General features: G+C 44.1%; 1 protein-coding gene and 1 non-coding gene across 2 annotated transcripts in view; both read right to left on the reverse strand.

The window, feature by feature from the left end:
* The window catches only part of CSMD1 (CUB and Sushi multiple domains 1), a 681,511-nt gene that overhangs the window by 623,361 nt on the left and 40,033 nt on the right, over nucleotides 1-18,117 (reverse strand).
* Nucleotides 17,543-17,674, reverse strand: LOC122218842. Its single transcript, XR_006202151.1, has one exon. It is a non-coding gene; the product is annotated as a U8 small nucleolar RNA (small nucleolar RNA).

An 18,117-nucleotide genomic window follows, 5' to 3' on the forward strand; every position in this document is an offset into this window, starting at 1 on the left:
AGCGCATCGCCAGCTTCACCGGACTGTAAACTGTACTTTGTGGGTACTGGCTTAAAATGACATTTTTAGCCAAAATGTAGAGGTAACAGAAATATAAAGATTTGTAAAATTATGTCATATTTTATAATGGAGTTTGTAAAGGTAAGTGTGTATCGTAAAGTTGAAATAGTTTGACTTCTATCAAGTGCAAATGTCAGATGTGTGTGTAAAAGTAAGTGTAGGTATACGTGTATGTACATGTGTAGAGAAAAACGCTACAGGCAATAGAGTACACAGCGTTTTAGAAAATCATGAGAAAACAAAACCTTAAATCTTCGATGTTAAGAGAAATTAAATTCAAAAACAGGAATTAGTAATGATTACGTGAAGAGTTAAATTTCTGCTTTTACTGGAAAACCAATACATCCTTCTCATAAGTCAGTCTTTCGTGTGTTGGCTGTGACAGATTGGATCAGGAAAGCCCAAGCAAGAATGGCTGGGTTCCCGGTCACGGCAAACAAAGGGGTCACTGGCCATCCCGGCAGCTGATAAAAGCTTTGGATCTTGAGCAGAACAGAACACGGCACAGGGTGTTCTCAACAGGCCCCCAGTTAGCCCAGAGCCCTCCTGGTGGCCACAATCCACACAGCCCGAATCAGTGCCTCATCCCCGGCCCCTGCCCACACCCCAGACCTGGAGGAAGGACGGGCTCTCTGCTGAACGGGGAGACGTGAGCTGGTCTCCACACGGTTCAGCCACTAAGCATCACGTCTGGAATTTGCTGTCTCGGGGGTCTCCGTGCATCTCTCAAGCTGCAAATGCCACGTGTAGGGGGACTGACACAGCAAACACTTATTTTCTTTAGATTAAAGTCATCAGTTAAGAGAGAAATTATTGTAAAAAAATAGCATGTGCTCCTTTGACCGGTTCATTTTCATTCCACACATGAAAATGTACATTAATGTTTCAAACTTTAGTTCTAGAGAGAACTCCTTCCTTATGATTCCTGGTACACAGACAACGCAGCCTTTTACAAAAACAAACAAAACCCAACCAAGATCTTATCAATTATCATCTAAAATATTCAGTTTTTGGTCACTCTAAGGTGAAGCAAGAATGTGAGAAGTCTGGAGGCTGAGAGCATAATCCTCCTATTTGGTTAAAAAGTCCCCCCCCACACACACACACACACAGTTGTTGGCGGTCATCTTGTCCACAGTTTATTTGGCCATAATTTGTATTTTAGCTATTTTTTATAAACACAGTAACTCTCTTTTTTAAACTCTAATATCATTGGTTTATCCATTATTTTATAAAATTAAATAGCTGTGATGGCAAACAGCACTGCCATAAATAGCTTTGGTACAAACAGCCAAGTAATTCTGGAGGGGCATGCCATATACCTGTCGGATAACCCAAGTGTGCAAGGTATTGGCTGGAGCCCCCTAGTGGTGAGAGCTCCCCCTGCGGGTGCCCCAGGCAAGAAAGGCAAGAGGCATTGAAGGAGCTAATTGAATTAATCCCGCAGGTTGACTGAGTAAGCGGAGGTTGTGAAGGCCGCTCGCGTGCGCGCACACACACACACACACGCGCGCACACACACACACACACACACACACACACACACAGAACCTTCTGTACATTCAGCGGTTTTAAGTCATTTGTCACTTAGCATAAGCTTGCCATTAGAAAGTTAGCTATTTTGTCAGAAAACAAGAGAGGGTGGCTCTGACGGCAAGAACGAAGACAGCATCTTCTAGTGTTTTCAAGACGGAACCAAGAGAGATTACCTGACGGAAGATGCAGCAGACGTCACTTTGGAGGGATCAGAGCAGGTGTCATCTCCTCGCTGGGATGCCAGGAACGAGGCGAAGGGCCAGGTGCCCCCAAGGGGCTCTAGCAAATATCCCAGGATCCCTCTCCCTGAACTTTCCTCTCCCACCACTAAAATTAAAACTCCAACAACGTCCACACGCCAGGCCAGGCACACAGCTGCTCCAGAAGAGCGTGCGGTGTGTAGACTCAGCACGGAATCGGAGGGACGCCGATTGAGGAAGGGAAGGTCTGCAGCCCAAGTGACCTTGTTTCCTACGAGTCCATGCAGAGGTGGCTGCGGGACAGGAGCGGGGGCATCTCCGAGAAAGGACGGGGAAGGGGAAGGCAAAGCACAGGGAAGGGGAAGGCAAAGCACGAGTGCGCTGGACGCAAGACAGCCTCTGCCAACCGGGCCAAGGCTCGTGGGCGCAGGGATCCAGCAGTAATTCCTCAGAAAAGCATTCTAAGCAAGCCAATAAAACACTGACTAAATCAGCCCAGAAGCTTGAGGTGTTTGTACCATCAACAGACCACTGGGTGCCTATCTACAGACTTCTCAATGTTGAGAAAAACAAGCCTCTACTGTTTTAGCCACTCTAGGTCATACAGTGTTCCAAGACAATCTCTGAAAGCGTGAAGATAAAGAAGACAGGACACATTCACACACTTTCCCAAAACTTAAATCTCCAGGGACCTCAGCCAGGTGGGCAACAGCTCTAAATACAGCAGAAGCTAACAAGATACGCCTCCTGTGCACGGAAGCCCAGGGCCATGAAACAGACCTTGGGCACTCTATCCCCAAAGAAATGCTGCAACTCTCCTGATGTTTGGAATTAATCCTAAGACTTCAGTTCAGAAGGATGTGTGCCCATGTGAGTGGCCCCCTAATGAAGGCACTGGAGGGGCTCACTAGGAGGACCAGGAAGGAGGAATGTCATGAATGAACTGGGACAACACTTATCACCATCTTGGATGATGTGCAAGCATAGATAAATGCCACCTGGTCCTCAGAGGGCCCACACTTCACTTGGGAGCACAGGGAAGACACACAAAGGAAGGGGTTAGAATGAAAGGTGATTAGTACAATGGTAGATGTCTACAGAGAGGGTTATAGAGGTTTGGAGGGATATGGAAGGATCTGATTATAGCAATGTAGGATACTTAGCTTATGAAAAATAAAATTTACAACTCAAAACTCTCGAGGGCATCACTGATCATTACCCAGTATCAAGTGTTCCCACATCAAAAATGCACGCGCGCGCGCACACACACACACACGGTCTAGAAATACTATAGGAAAACATCTGTTTGCTTTTCTGTAATTACAATTTAGTGTTTAAAACATCTTCTCTGACAATTTAAAATAAATTTAAAAAATTCGGTGAATACTAGATAAGTGTCCTTTTTTTTAGATTGACTTCTTCCATTTTTAAAGCTTCTAGTCTTGAGGGCAATGTGACATTTTATTCAAACAAATACTGCCAAGAATTTGAGCTGTGTGCTTTTGCTGACAATAGCAGGAATTCTGTAGAATACGATATATGTGACGTGGTTATTTTTCTTGTTTCCAAAGGGGAGTTGCTGTGTATGGGCATGATTTTTTTGTGATCTTTTGTGTTCATAAGAAGCCAGATCAAAATAGATTTAACGCATAAGAAAAAGGTGTGGTACTATTACTTTGCAGTCGAAGTGCATTATGCCATATTTAGTTAAGAACAAGGCAAATATATTAACATATATTTAATTATGTTAATTAAATTAATTTATGAGTTAACATATATTCAATATATATTTAAAATATACCTATACACTTATATAAATATATGTATTAAAAATTAAAAATGTGTCTTCTGTTAACACATAACAAAACAGATTATTTTTTATAAACGTTATGTAAAACTGTACGATTTTAAAGCAATGCTGGATTCTAAAAGGGTGGTAACAACTACCATAATGCATATCCCTGAAAAAATGTGCAAAGAGGGGAAATGATGAAATACCACTTGGATTACCTTTGCCAGTGTTCTATCTTATTCTTAGTATTTTTAATTGCATTTCAAATGAGGAGCCTCAGGTAACAACATGTGCATGTGAAATGCGTATTGGAATATCACTGCTCAAATTTGGAAGCATCTGTGTTCCGTCATGAAAACTTGGTTGACGATGAGGAACCAGTCAGACGCGGAGGTAACACGCCTCATTCCTCAGGTGAGAGCAGTGCTGTATTTCCTTCCTCTGATTAAAAAGGAGCAGATGCTCGCGCTCATTTGCTTAAAACAAACGGAGGTCGGCTCTCTCCCCTGCTCACGCCTGCTCTTCTCAATCTCTGGTAAAGTACCAGCTGCGTGCCAGGCGGGGTCCAGGTTCCCTGCCAGCACTGACCTCTGTGAGACTCCTGACAACCCCAGGTAGGCAGCTAGTCTGCTCGTACCCAAGGTTCCAGGAGCCGGGATGGGCGGGAGACAGCCTCACACATGGGGAGCACCCTCCTGCCCCTGTACCTGCGGGACCCGGTGCTGGCCAAGGGCCTAAGTTAGAGTGAATGCAGACAGGAACACGTTTGTCCCCTCTCAGCGGTACGTCCAAAAATATGACACCGACATTGATCTTTACTTTTAATTCATTTATCGGAGAATCGCACATTTATGCGGTATGTGGAGACAGGGTCAATAAGAAGGTGATTAAGATTAAACAGGGTCATAAGAGAGGGGCCCTGATCCGTAAGATTAGTGTCCTTACAGGAGGAAACACAGAGAGAACCCTCTCTCTGCATGTGAGGACACAGCAAGCAGGTACCACCTGCCCCATAAGAGAATGCGCCAAAACCATGGCCGTGGACTTCCTCGTGACCAACATGAGAGAAAACACACTTCTCATCTTTGAGCTACGGAATCTGCAGTATCTTGTTACACTGGCCCAATCGAACTGATGCGGAATGTCAAGATCCTCTGAACCAAGTGACACTATTTGCAAAATAAAGACCGGAGAACAGTGACCTCAGAAGATGCAATCAGCCGGGTCCAGAATGGCTCCTACTCTGTGGCACGAATGACCCTGCCTTCTCCACAAATACATGGTAGGAGAATGTAAGAGGAGAGAGACTATCATAGACTAAATGGGCCTTATAGACTAAAAATCAAATGCAATGAGCAGAACTTGTTTGAGTCCAATTGAGTAGACGAGTGTCTCAAGATATTTCTGAGGCCACAAAAAATGGGTTATGGATATTAGGTAATATCAAAAAATTATTTGTGCTAAGTATGATAACGATGGTGTAGTTAAATAGTATTTGCTGGAAACACGTTTTTGTGGGTGAAATCACGTATCTATGGTTTGCTCTAAAGCACTCTAGTTTTATTTCTTTTTATTTTTAATGTTTATTTACCTTTGAGAGAGACAGAGTGTGAGCAGGGGAGGCGCCAAGAGAGAGGGAGACACAGAATCCAAAGCAGGCTCCCAGCTCCAAGCTGTCAGCACAGAACCCGACGTGGAGCTTGAACTCATGGACCACGAAATCATGACCTAAGATGAAGTCAGACGCCTGACCAATTGAACCACACAGGTGCCCCCTGGAGCACTCTAGTTTTAAAATGCAATTGGTGATATGAGAAAGAATGAAATACGGCCTTTTGTGACAACATGGATGGAAGTGGAGAGCGTTATGCTAAGTGAAATAAGTCATACAGAGAAGGACAGATTCCATGTTTTCACTCCTATGTGGATCTTAAGAAACTTAACAGAAGACCATGGGGGAGGGGAAGAAAAAAAAATGGTTAAAGAGGGAGAGAGCCAAAACATAAGAGACCCCTAAAAACTGAGAACTGAGGGTTTATGGGGGGTGGGACGGAGGGGTGGGTGGGTGATGGGTACTGAGGAGGGCACTTGTTGGGATGAGCACTGGGTGTTGTATGGAAACCAATTTGACAATAAATTTCATATAAATAAATAAATAAATAAAATGCAATTGGTGAGATGTTGGTAGTTTTGGAAGCTTGGGTCATGGGTATGTGGGATTTCATGATACCTTTAGCTCAATCTTGTAATGCTGGGGGAAAAAATGTTTTTTAAAAAAGCATGCTGTTAATATGTAGGCAAGGAAAGATTGTCTCATAAGAGGGAACTGCGTGTGGAGAAGCCACAAGTTGACAAGGACCACCTACATTCTGTCTATATTCAAGGCAATGAGAGCCCTTAGTGCTCCGGGGAACAGCAGGTGCCCTGGTAGGGGATCCAGGATGGCTGGGGTCAAAGAGGGGCAGCCCTACCTGCTGGGTTAATGATGATTCCTCCTCTGTCTAGCCTCCCACAATCAATGGAAACCATTCGGAAAAGAAAAGGAGAAAATTCTGGAGCCAGAGTGACCTTTCTTGAATTGCCAGTAAGGTGGGTATGCTGACTTTTACATAGCATGCTAAGAGGTGTATGTATGCTTCCTCCTTTTCTTCCTCTTACGTGTACATCCACATACAGCCTCCTGATGTTTGTCGTCCTGTTTCATTCTTATGTAAAAATGGTTTGATTCTTTGAAATCTATGTCCTATGATTCTATATATGGTAAATGAAGAAATCATCCTATTAAAGGAGAAAGAAGTAATTAAGTAAAAGAAGCACAAGTGTGTGCGACAGGATAGAGTAAAAACACCCAACATCTGTGTACAGAGGGGAAAGTTTTTGCCCCAGCCTCTTATAAAAACTTTCTCATGATGTGCTTTTATGAAAACAGACACTTCTGTCCTGAGCATTTGGCTGCTAGGAAAGGTAAGTGTTGTTCCTGCAGGAAGCTATTGCTTTGGGCATGTGATTTCAATGGAACCGTGCATAATTAACCAATATAAGACAGGAAAACAATGTTAAGTAGGTCAAATGATCACCAGCAGCTCCATTTCTGCGGGTACACATTTGTGAAGTGAGATTTCCTCCTGTAACCTCACCCTTCCCGCACGGCCATGCAGACATGGGCTCTGGGCTGAGGGCACACCCTGTCCTACAGTAATTTGATCCCAGGTGGCCCGTGTGTAACCCTGTGTCCAGGCAGGCCCGGCTGCTGGCAGGTGGTAACACCAGCACCCCCAGGCCCCACTTTAGCCCACGGACTTTTGCTCTTACACTCTTTTTTTTTAAGTTTATTTATTTAAGAGAGAGAGCACGTGTAAGTAGCGGAGGGTGCAGAGAAGAGGGAGAGAGAGAATCCCAAGCAGGCTCCATGCTGTCAACACAGAGCCCAACATGGGGCTTAATCTCATGAACTGTGAGATCATGACCTGAGCCAAAACCAAGAGTCAGACGCTCAACCGACTGGGCCCCGAGGTGCCCCTGCTCTTACACTTTCTCACAATGGCTGTGTTAACACTGGTGATAAGTGGCACCCTCATTCAGAGCCAGGAAAGCTCTACACACGACTTAAACATCTGAACAAAGAACAAGAATTAGAACAAACAAAAAAACCTATTTGGACACTATTTAGGTAACGGTTTAAATATTTCACTTGTGAGAACTTTTTATACACAAGGAGTGGACAGTGGGGGACACTGGCAAGCGGAAGGAAGTTTGGACATCAAGATGCACTTTCTTCCAGTGAGGAGCCTAAGAAGAACCACCATGGCTGCCAAGAAGCTTGTAATTTGGGCTCAACATTTCAATCTGCTGTTTTCTCACTGTTGCCAAATCTGATCTCCTCTTGTCTGCTAAGGTAATCGATCCCTGGCCCCTGGCCCCTGGCCCACTTACCACCCTCCCTTGTCTTCTCTCTCTCCTTCCTGGCCCTTCTCCATCTGTCTCCTCCTTCTTTCTGTGGGCTCCACTTCCCCTGTCTGCTTTCCTGAAAACGTCCAGAGTTCCTTCCTCACCCTGTCCCCTCCTCATTCTCTTGGTTCTCTCCAGGTAATATAACTCGATATAGGTTTGAACCCATGAACTGCGAGATCATGCTCTGAACCCACTATGCTGGTATTTGGAAACGATGTGCTCAGAGGCCCAGATGTCTTCTCTCCACCTCCACGCTCCCCTGTGAGCTACACACATTTCTAGCTGCGGGCAAAACACTGTGTTTTGGAACATGAAGAGTCTTAGAAACAATCCTAACTTTTATTTCTTTTTAAGAAACAAGTTGTGTAGTGGTAGTAGTAGTAATAATAATAATAATAATAATAATAATAATAATAATACCTTGGCTGGATGGGATAAATATCCATATCCACAAATACTGTTAACCTTTTTCCTGTGGATAGACCATAAAATGCATGAAAATCTGGGGCCACTTGCAAATGGCTGTGGCATAGCTTCTCTGAAAAGTTTCTGTAAAAGTTCAAATTATTAGGGGCACCAGGGTGACTCAGTTGGTTAAGTGTTTGACTTTGGCTCAGGTCATGGTATTGCAGTTCATGGGTTCAATTCCCTCATCGGGCTCTGTGCTGATGGCTCAGAGCCTGGAGCTGCTTGAGATTCTGTATCTCCCTATCTCTGCCCCTCCCCAGCTCATGCTCACACTCTCTCTCTCTCTCTCTCAAAAATAAATAAACATTAAAAAACTTTAGAAAAGTTCAAATTAATATACAAGAACATCCAAGTAGGATGAAAAATGAAATGGTGAATGCAAGAGTCCCCCATTAGACAGTACACTAAATCTATTTATGACATCTTAAAATTTTTTTGACTAATTTACCTTAATTGGTAGAATAATTTAATTATTTTTTTTAACTTTATGAGTCTGGACCACTTAAAAGCATGCTGGATATAAAATAACACATTCTTTTCTAAAGGGCAGGTTCCATGAAGGCTTGGTAAAATTCATCCATTCATTTAAAATATTCATTGAGCACTCATAAAGAAAGAAATGTCTTTAAAGCCCAAAGAAATTGGCTGCAAGTCATGGATTTGGGGGACTGTCCAGACAAAGGAAGGAATTTCCGAGGGGCATATTCTGGTCAACACTCCCAGGAGGTCATGACCTAGCCCCCAAATGCAGCCACTTATTCATTTACTAATAAAAAATGATGCCCACTCTGTGTCAGGCCCAGTGCTGGGCATGTGGTAAAAATTTAGGGGGAGGTCTAGACAAGCAAATAGGAGGATTGTGGGTCACAGGGGTAGGGCTCGGAGGGATGTGACAAAATGCTAAGTAGCCCGGGGACGACAGGGAGCCTCTGGGTTAGGGGACACCACAGCTTCCCACATCTGGAGACTACAGGTGGTCTGGGTGCTGCCAGGACAGAGGAGGGGCCCTCCTTATGTCACGATGCAAGAGGAAGCCAAACATATGGAAAAGGCAGCAAAGAAAATTACCCTTCTTTTCAAAGAAAACTTTTATCTGGTGTTTCTCAGGGCTTGTAACAAATCCCCTTGACAAGAATGACACTATTTAACACAAGTCAATTGGAATGGGTCATCCAAGGATGCTAAAATGTAGAAAATTAGGTAACTTGAATTTAGAAAGACATTAAAAAACACACACACACACAAGATATACACAAAATCCCCTTTATACTTGTTCCAGATTTTCTTTGGGAATGCTATGTTTTTGTTTTTTTTTCCCCTTACTTACTTTCTTATTTATTTATTTATTTATTTATTTATTTATTTATTTATTTATTTTAGTAAGGGGCAGGACAATATTCAATCGCCGATTGGGGGTAAATATCTCAAATACAGAAATACAGCACATAACTCATACAGAAAATTTCTGGATTAGGAGCAGAAGCAGTGAGTTTCTCCCCATGAAATACCAAGTGCCTAACTTACACAGAGCCAGCACAGAGGCATTTAATAGTGATTATTACTGTTCCAAACAATACTACTCTTATTAAAAAACAAGAAGGACTCAAAATCTTCAGTGGCTTAACTCTCTCATAACAGAATAGCAAAACATAAACTTAGGATGTAAACTTAAGTTCAAATACGGCATTCCTTTCATAAAACATAAATGGTAAATATGTGAAATCCTGCAGTGGAATAACTTCAGTTTTTCTTACCAATGACTGCATTTAAGTGTATAAACAGATGGTCCTGTGTACGGACTTCTTGCATTAACTGCTCTGCTTTATGCACACACAACATACATTTCCTCAGTAGGAAATGCTCTCTTTATTTATTTTTAAATGCTTTATTTTACATAATTTTTATTTATTTATATTTTTTTGAGGTGGGGGGCAGAGAGAGAGAGGGAAGGAGAATCCCAAGCAGGCTCCTCTCTCAGCACAGAGAGAGAGAGAGGGTGGCCCTGGGATCATGCCTGAGCCAAAATCAAGAGTTAGATGCTCAACAGAAAGAGCCACTCAGGCACCCCAACTCTATCTATTTATCTATCTATCTATCTATCTGTTTTATTTATTTTTGAGACAGCAAGAAAGAGAGAGACAGAGTATGAGCAGAGAAGGGGCACAAAGAGAGGGGGAGACACAGAATCTGAAGCAGGCTCCAGGCTCCCAGCTGTCAGCACAATGCCCGACGCGGGGCTTGAACCCACGAACCGTGAGATCATGACCTGAGCTGAAGTCGGCCGCTCAACCGACTGAGCCACCCAGGCGCCCCCTCTTTATTTTTATATCATTCGTATCTTAAAAGTGAATTTTAGTAACGTTTTAATGAGCATGCTTTCATTATGGCTTTTTTAAAATTTTTAAAGCTTTTCAAAACTGTATTTGAATTTTTGCCTGTAACTCTGAGAATTCCCTACCAAACATAGGGGGATTATTTTGGGTGCCCCTTGTTTTACAATTTGAATGGATAATTCCATTCTAGATACAGGCGATGAGAGTGTGTGCATGCATGCGTGCCCAGTAACTCTCATATACTAGGAACACCTAATGTTAATCGCATATTCGCTAAAAATAACGTTAGCTCTTCAGAACACTGTCGCTGAATTTAACATGGACTGGTTACATCTACAGCCGACCCTTGAACAATGCAGGGCTTAGGGTCGCCGACCCCCATGTGGTTGAAAATCCATGTATCCCTTTGGCTTCCCCAAAACCCAACTATGAGTAGCCTGCTGTTGACCAGAACCCTCACCGAGAACGCGAAGAGTCAATTGCCACATACTGTGTATGTTGTGTGTATTATATTCTGTACTCCTATAAAAGTAAGCCAAAGGAAAATATGTTATTAAGGAAATCATAAAGAAGAGAAAATATATTCACAGTACTGTGCTGTACTTATTGGAAAAAGTCTGGGTATAAGTGGACCCAGGCAGTTCAAATCTGTGTTGTTCAAAGGTCAACTGTACTTGAAATTAGTCTAATTTTCTAAATACTAATGTAAGTATTTCAGAACAATTTATATAAATAGCACATAAATCCCTAAAATGACGTGTAACTTGCCACGGGTCCAAGAAATCAGTACTCGAAAGCAAAACTGTTTCCCGCGGCATAGAAGAGATGCTCTGGGAAGTAAAACAGGGCATATTTAGTCCCAAAACCTTTTGGAAAAACTGATGGTAAACAGTACTAAATTAGAAAGATGATCACATTTGTTGACAAATGATGTAACAACTATTGTTACACAAAAGAAAACTAACTCAGGGCTCCGTGCTGAGCTAAGTACCCTCCGCCCCGATGATATTTTTCACTTGGGACAAAGGTAGCTTGCCTCAGTGTTTGAAATCATTCTACAATTATCAAAAACTCCATTTAGTTTTCAAATCTGTGAGACACACAAAGAGAAGCCTTCCAGGAAGCCTAAGTCATGAAACTATTCCCTTTACCAACCACCGCTGGGTAACCCTATTTGTTCTTCTCTGCAAAAAAGAACAAACCAGGAATTGATCCCTTTGGGATCTCCCACTGTAAGGGAAAGGTAGTGGCGATGTTGTAAAGCAGATAAGGAAATAATGTTTTTATTAACCGTCTGGGCTCTTCAGAGAAGCTCAAATCAATTTCAAACTCTGTTATGTTAATTCCCTTAACACCCCTATGAAGAAATATCAGTAAATATAATGAATTCCCAATATGCGATATAACTGGGGAGTAAAAGCATAGGGCATAAAATAACATTCCCAAACGGACCATAAAATTGTAACTTCTTGAGAGAAATAATGCACATGAATCTAAAATACGAAGACGACATTTCCAAGCAGCGCGGGCCCTGACTGTGATCTGGAAGAACAACCCCTGGAAACCTGCATGAACAGCAGCTCACGCGTCGCTCACGGTGAACAACGTGTCCCCAGCCATCAAGTGTGTCCAGTGCTGACCGTGTGCTCGGCCGGGTACCCCCCACACGAGGCGTACTAATGGGGTACGTGCCTGACATTTCACAGGTTGTAAAATACTGTCGTGTGCGTCGCTTGATTTGATCGTGAGACCGAATCTTCCTCGGCGGCTCACCCATCCCCGGGATCTCCTCTACCTCCGTGTTTCCCTGTGACCCATGTGCGCCATGGGAATGGCTCTAACACTCCCCTCCCGGGATTACTGAGAGGATTAAACCTATCGCTGATCGTCACAGTGCCTGGCACAGAGCGAGTGATACACAGATGAGGAACAGTCTCACCGAGGTTGTCAGATCATCCCGGCAAACACGTGGGTCAGAAACGCACCCACCAACTGAGGCGCGGGTCCGGTGGCTTTTTCTTAGCTCGTGCTGATAGGGCCAGGGCTTAAAGTCACTTGCTTAGAGTCCAGGGCGACGTGTTTTGTACGCAAGGCTCCTTCTGACTCACACAAGCTCCACGAGGTGGCCCTCGTAAGAGCAGCTGCGTGGAGCAGAGGGGAGTGACGGGAGGCCGCGGAGCCAGCAGGGGGGCGTGCGTGTGCTTGCGGCCACCACGACGGCTGGGGGGGCTGGCAGAGGAGGAAGCGGGCTTCGCGCAGTAAGCAACCCTGCGGATGGGGCGGGGGGCCGAGAGATGCGGAAGGTCTGCAGATACAGAGGCGAGAAGACGGCAGCCCCACGGAGACGAAGAACGGCACGAGGGGAATGTGTGGCCGGGGGCTGCGGGAGGGAGGAGCCACGAAGCCCTCCACAGAGACGAACAGAAGAGTTTTTATCCCATGTTGTTGAAAATCCGAGAAAGAGCTGTTTTGTGGCTGGGTTTAAACACGGGACGACGTGCTAAACGAGACATTTACGTTGAATGCGGTGATGTTTCACACACACAGCGAGAGTGTGGCGCTGAAGGCAGTTCATGCAGCAAAGGGCAGTACACGGTCGTGATCAGCCTGGAAGTAACAGCGAGTTTAGGAAGTACAGCCTGATCGACTACGATCAACCAAGAGAGTGGGAGAATCGTATCTTCTCCTGTTTGCTCAGGCATATGCCTATGCAGTCAAACAGCCTGTGCCGCCTACGTTTTAAAACTGTCGGTACTGTTTAAATGCTCTCTCTGTGTCTCTCTTTCTCTCCACCTCTCTCTGACTTGAACATATGAAGGTCAAGGATCCACTTTCTTTGTTGGCGGCAGCGATAAAGAAAGAGGTGTGGAAAACAGGAAACAGCCGCGAGAAGGGTAACACCCCCAGACATGTGGGTGACAAGAGCTAAGATGAACCGCATCCTTAGAAGAGAAGGAAGACGAGAGGCCAGGAAGAGAGGCTGGTACACTTTTGTCGTGAACACAGAGGAGGGAATGGCTTGGTGAAAGAAGATTAACGAGGGCTTTCTCCACGAGAGCGAGACAGAGTGACACTACTGGCAGACCAGGAGATCTGGAGAAGAGAAGAGCTTTGTCAAAGCTGAGGGTCATGCACTCAGCCTGGGACACGACAGGTTTGACTTGACAATGAGACATTTAAGTGGAAGTTCTGTGGGACGAGTGACAGGGCACGTGGAGAAGACCCAGGAAAAGGATGACACTGAGACACATATTTGAGAGTCCATGAGACAGAAGCCTTGTTCCAACTTCCCTGAAGCTGAGTGTAAATCTCCAACCATCAGACAAGTGAGGCGACCTCAAGTTTTTATCTCAAAATCGCAATGTTTGTCGTTAGGCCACGGAGGGTGTTCTGCTCCAGTTCTACCCTAGTCACCTGAATCGACTCCATTCCCAAACCGTGTTATTTTGGACAAAATGGAAACTGGTAAGTGTTAACACGCACAGGATCTATGAAATACCCCACGGGAATTTCATACTGATGGAATGTCAACAGCATCCATTTTTTCCCCACAAGGACAACGCAAGTAGGATGAGACGTCTGGATTTCCACCTGCCTTGCATCATTTTATGTGTCACCACACCATTTCAGTGACAGCATAAAAGCCAGGAGCATTTTCTCTCCTTTCCCTTATCCCCAGAAGCCATAAATGGCTGACTTTTATCTCATCATGGTGTTGAAGGCAGATCCCTAATTAAGATGTCCAGATTAACATTTAAAATAGGGAACGCAGTCAAATGCTGTTAGAACTCTCCACAGAGCTTATCAAGAGGGTCAGGATTAAAACAGTTAAGTCCATTATTGACAAAACACACCAAAGACTCTACAGACTGAATTTCAATGACTGAAATTCCACGAAAATAATACATTTCATTAGGGTTGTACTTTGTCTACCTGTGCGTCAAAGAGTTCAACCCATAATTTTAAAGATATTTGAGGTATTTACTACACACACACACACACACACACACAGCCACCCACCTGAATGATTTTTAAATGATACCCAAGGAATGTATACAACTTCAGGGGTTAACAACCCTTGTAACATGGATTTTCTATTTCATCCATCAGGAATTTTACGTCTTGAATATTAAGCGACACAGTGAAAACTACTCCTACAATATTAGCTTTTGTACATCTTGAACGGAGGTATTTTTTTCACCAAATAACGTATAACTTGTCAGGAAAATAATCAGGATTTTGATTCTCTGTTATCAACCTAATCTTAATCAAGTAGTTGGTTCAGTGGGGTTCTAAGTAACTCCTGGGTAAAATATTGAAAAACTGCACTTAAATGGGATGAACACACAGTAACGTGTCTCCAGGCACGCAGAACGGAGATGTTACCCGAAATGAAGTGAAATGAGCACCCAAATATAGTAAAGTACTCGTGGAGGGAAGCAGATGGAAGCCCAGACTGGTCCTCAGAGCAGCCCTAGGAATGCTTTGCAGAGACACAGACTCAGCCTCTCATTCAATCCCTGAGTTCACTGCTAGGTTCTGATGATTTGTTTTAGTCTCTGTTGGATCCACACTGGAAAGAGCCCCCCTTCCTATTCCTTACACTTCTTTTACCATCACCCCGTCCCCCGTCTCTCTCAAGCTCAGAAGAACTGACGTGAAGCATATGTACAGATACAAATACCTGGCTACTTGGAAGTTAATGCTGGGGCCCACTTCGGTATTTCAATAAATGACTCATAATGTAATTTGATAAAGGTACTAAATCATGATTAGTTGTTGCTATTAACGTATGTATGGCCAGAGTGCCCAGTATGTGTATTCATTCAACAAGCAGTTCTTGAATGCCTGCTACATTCTAAGTGCTTTCCTAGGGGTAAAAAACAGGGAAATGAATGTTAAGGGTCCAATCATAAGAACTTAACCTATAGCCAACAGACACGCTTTCCCGAAGGTGTGCAGATCAATTCGTATCTTCATTCTTGAAATAATTATTGAGCGACTGGCACGAGCTAGGCAATCCTGCAGAGCAGACATTGGGAAACACCAGTCTGTTGTGCGGTACGCAAGAAGGGGCTGTTCCGTGCACTCACGTTCTGGTGAGGAGACAGATCAAGAAGCAGATTAGAAACAGAGACAGATTAGGTCTTCCACTGATGCATATTAATATATTCCATGATCTGTCAAGTGATCTGTGGTGCAAGAAAAATAAAGCATGGATGAGAGGAGAGTGAGGGGTAGTAGGGTGTCCCAGGGTGGCTAGTATGGCTGGAGCCCAGTGGGAGAGGGAAGGTGCTGGGGATGAGGTCAGGGAGGATGAGAGGAGTGGACGGGAGACAGGGTGGCTTGTTCTGAAAACCCAGACCCTTAACTCAGATGGGGGTAAGACAGGGCTTTCGGGACAAGGTGATATGTGAACTGAGCCTCAGGGGATCAGCAGTTGTTCGTAATAAAGGAAAGGAGGGCTTCTGAAGAGCACCCCCTACGGAGCAAACAGCCTTTGTGGTCCTGGGAAGAGAAACCCCTGGGCACATCACAGACCTGCAGGCGTCATAGCCTTACTGCTCCGATGGCTACAAACCTTAATCATAATGATGAAATGAATCGTACGTCCTCTCCACCACAGCTCTTTAAGAGGCATGATATAAGCAGGTGGGGACAGGGAACAATAATTAAACAGACCAGCACGGACTCTCACTGAAAATGTTTCATTAAACTTAATTCATCTTCCAGAGTTGACCATAATCTGTCTTCAAAGACCAAGGACTTACCCTGCTGGATATATGTTTGTGGAAGCCATTTTCTACAGAAAAAAATGGCAATTATTCCTCAAAGTCAGAATGGTGAGAGAAAAGGAAAGTATACTTTGATATAAATTAAAAATTAAAAAGAAAACACCCTAAGATTTAAGACCACATATTACACAACTTGATGTAAAACCTTGTCTTCTGTGTCTTCTTCTCCCTCACTTTGTCTCACTGGATGGCCAGTGACCTTCCTCCTGGCCCCAATTTTCAGAGCCCTTCTCAGGTGGGAGGGCCTGGCTGACCACAGCTTTCTCTTCTTGGGCTGGCCAGGGCAGAGGGTTGCCAGATGCACTTTGGTAAAAGACTTACTCGTACTTCCATCCGCTCATTCATTCAACCAATGGTTTTCCCCAACTAAATATTGGCAATGTCAGTCCCAGGGTACTGAGTCTTGAGCAGAGGAAATTTGAGTTTTCAGGAGGCAGAGGGGAAGATCACTTGAATGACGAAATTCAGTGACGCAAAAATCATGACATGGTAGAAACATCACTTATTCACTGACTCACCAATTTTTTGTATCACTTATTCACCCAACAGGTATTCACTAAGCACCTGTCCTCAGCGAGTTCCTGCACTAGGAATCGGACAAAAGAGGAAGGCAAGGACCCGGCACATAATCAGAAGCTCACTTAATCCATCACAAAACTTCCAGCTGCCACTCTGGCCAATTCAGAGGAAAGGACACTGGCATCAGACCATCAACAGAAGGCATCTGGGTGATCATCGAGTATGACCTTCCTCCTCCTCTCCTGACATGTGGGGACATACACATGCTGGTATGTTAAACAGCTACCCAAAGACATGAAAACAGAAGGTACTCCTGCTTGGTTGTCGTTGTACCACAAAGGACAGACCCTTGAAATCAAGGACTTGCCCCATGACGTGGAAGCTGCCTGATTCACCTCCATCAGCCTCACCTGCGTGCCCACCCTCGTCTCTCATCTGCGACTCTAAAGCAGCCTCCTATCTGGTCTCTCTGCTTCCACTGTTGTGGAAGAATCTACTGTCCCAGAAGCACTGTCTGTGATGTTTCTAAAACCTAAGCAAGATGAGGCTGGTTGCCCCAATAAATATACCTCAGTGACTTACTACATCACGTAGAATAAAATCCACGGCCAGTGGCCCTGTGTCACCTGCCACCCTACCACCTAAACCCCCCCTCTGTTTCCTCCAGTCATTATCTCCCTCCTCATGATGCTTGGTCCCCACTGACCTTTGGTTGGCTTTGGAAGAGACCAACCAGGTGTCAACATGTGCCTGGAAAGCTCGTCTTTTCTGGGCTCAAGCCTTCTCTGTCTGCCAGCCTCAGCAAAAGCTGGTTTACTGGAGGTGCCTTCCTTGACCAACATAACGTGCAAAATATTCCACCGTCATTTTCTATCTTCTGATCCCTGTATTTATTATTACTTGGCTTTTGCAAGTCCTGATTATGCAGAGACGTTAATCACGAATCATGGGATCTCCAATCATCATGTTCCAATCTGCCCTCCCGAAGGAGGAACAGGTAAGGATTATCCTACCTGACGATTATTACTTGGCTTTTGTACATTTGTTTATTGGCACTCCACCCACCAGAAATAAGCTGTGTAATATCGGAGGTTCATCCACACATTTCAGAACAACAAAAATACAGAAGGCACCCAGTGAATATTTGCTGGCAAAATACATCAACGTCCGGGAGAATAAACCTGCTTGAAATCCCCAGGCCGGTGTGACTCTGGGTGAAAAGGAAGTAACAATACCGTCTGCCCTGCCTACATGGCAACCTTTCTGGGATGCCAAGGTGTTGTAGGCACGAAAGCTCTTTGCAAAAATCTCAGGTACTATTTGGTTCTGAATTTTATGGAGATTTTAGGCTTCGTAACTGGTGGTAGGAATCAGCTTTCAAAGCCCTCTTAGGATTTTGATTTCATCAGATTGAGTAGTTTGAATTCCTTTAAAATTCTAGTTTTATGATCCTTTGTTTATAG

This window comes from Panthera leo, chromosome B1, assembly GCF_018350215.1.
Source record: "Panthera leo isolate Ple1 chromosome B1, P.leo_Ple1_pat1.1, whole genome shotgun sequence".
In the NCBI taxonomy this organism is placed as follows: Eukaryota; Metazoa; Chordata; class Mammalia; order Carnivora; family Felidae; genus Panthera; species Panthera leo.